A 1,250-nucleotide genomic window follows, 5' to 3' on the forward strand; every position below is an offset into this window, starting at 1 on the left:
TTGTTGATACTTTGAAGGAATTATTGGTATTCTAGTTGCACTTAGCCCCCCAAATTTTTTTCTTCTAGGTTGAAGCGTCCCTTTGCAGGAACACTTGGAATTTCTAGATTTCACTTTGTTTTCCTGTATAGGGATAGAGGCAGTTGGAACTCTAACTCAAACATGGTTTGTGGTAGCTGCTTGAAACTTGACAGACTCATTTACTTCTCAGTGTGCTCTCTATGCTTTGTTCCCTGACAATGTATCCCTAAGCAGAGGCAAGGAAAAACCGCTTTCATTTGAAAGCATTTACCAAGCTTCCACATAACTCTGAGTTTACTGCAATCTCATCAAATATTTTTTCAACTGATCTTGTTGATACTTTGAAGGAATGATGGGTACTCCAATTGCACTTGGTCCCAAAATTTCAATCTTATGTATTCAAGCATTAATTTGCAAGAACACTTTGAATTTTTAGGTTTCACTTTTCTCCCCTATAGGGATAGAGGCAGTAGGAACTCTAAATCAAACATGGTTGGTGCTATTGGCTTGAAACTTGACACATTCAATTAGTTCTTAGTTTGCTCTCAATGCTTTGTTGAATGTTGAAGTAGCCTTAAGCAGAGTTAAGAAAAAAAACTTTCATTTGAAAGCATTTGCCAAGCTTCCACAGAACTCCCAGTTTACTGGGATCTCATCAAATATTTTTCGCATGATCTTGTTGATACTTGGAAATATTAATAGGTACACCAGGCACACTTGGCCCCCAAATTTCATTCTTCTGCATTCAAAGGTTCATTTCAGAAGCACTAAATTTTTTTGTTTGAATTCGTTTTCCCTATACAGATATAGGCAGTTGGAATTCTAAGTGAAACATGATTTTTTTCTAGCTGCTTGAAACTTGACATACTCAGTTAGTTCTCAGTGTACTCTCTATCTGGCATTCCCTGTTGAAGTAACCCAAAGCAGAGGCAATGAAAAAAATGCTTTCATTTGAAAGTGTTTGCCAAGCTTCCACAGAACTCCGAGTTTACTGAAATCTCAGCAAATATTTTTTCACACGATCTTTTTGATCCATTTAAGGAATGATCAGTCCACCAGTCACACATGGCCCCCCAAATTTCATTCTTGTAGGTTGAAGCATTTGTTTGCGGGACCACTTTGAATTCTTAAGTTTCACTTCATTTTCCCCTATAGGGATAGAGGAATTTGGAACTCTAAATCAAACATAGTTTGTTCTAGCTGCTTCAAACTTGACACATTCAATTAGT

This window comes from Marmota monax, unplaced genomic scaffold (genome assembly GCF_021218885.2).
Source record: "Marmota monax isolate L192 unplaced genomic scaffold, Marmota_monax_Labrador192_F-V1.1 WCK01_AAM20220418_F8-fsc00559, whole genome shotgun sequence".
Classification (NCBI taxonomy): domain Eukaryota; kingdom Metazoa; phylum Chordata; class Mammalia; order Rodentia; family Sciuridae; genus Marmota; species Marmota monax.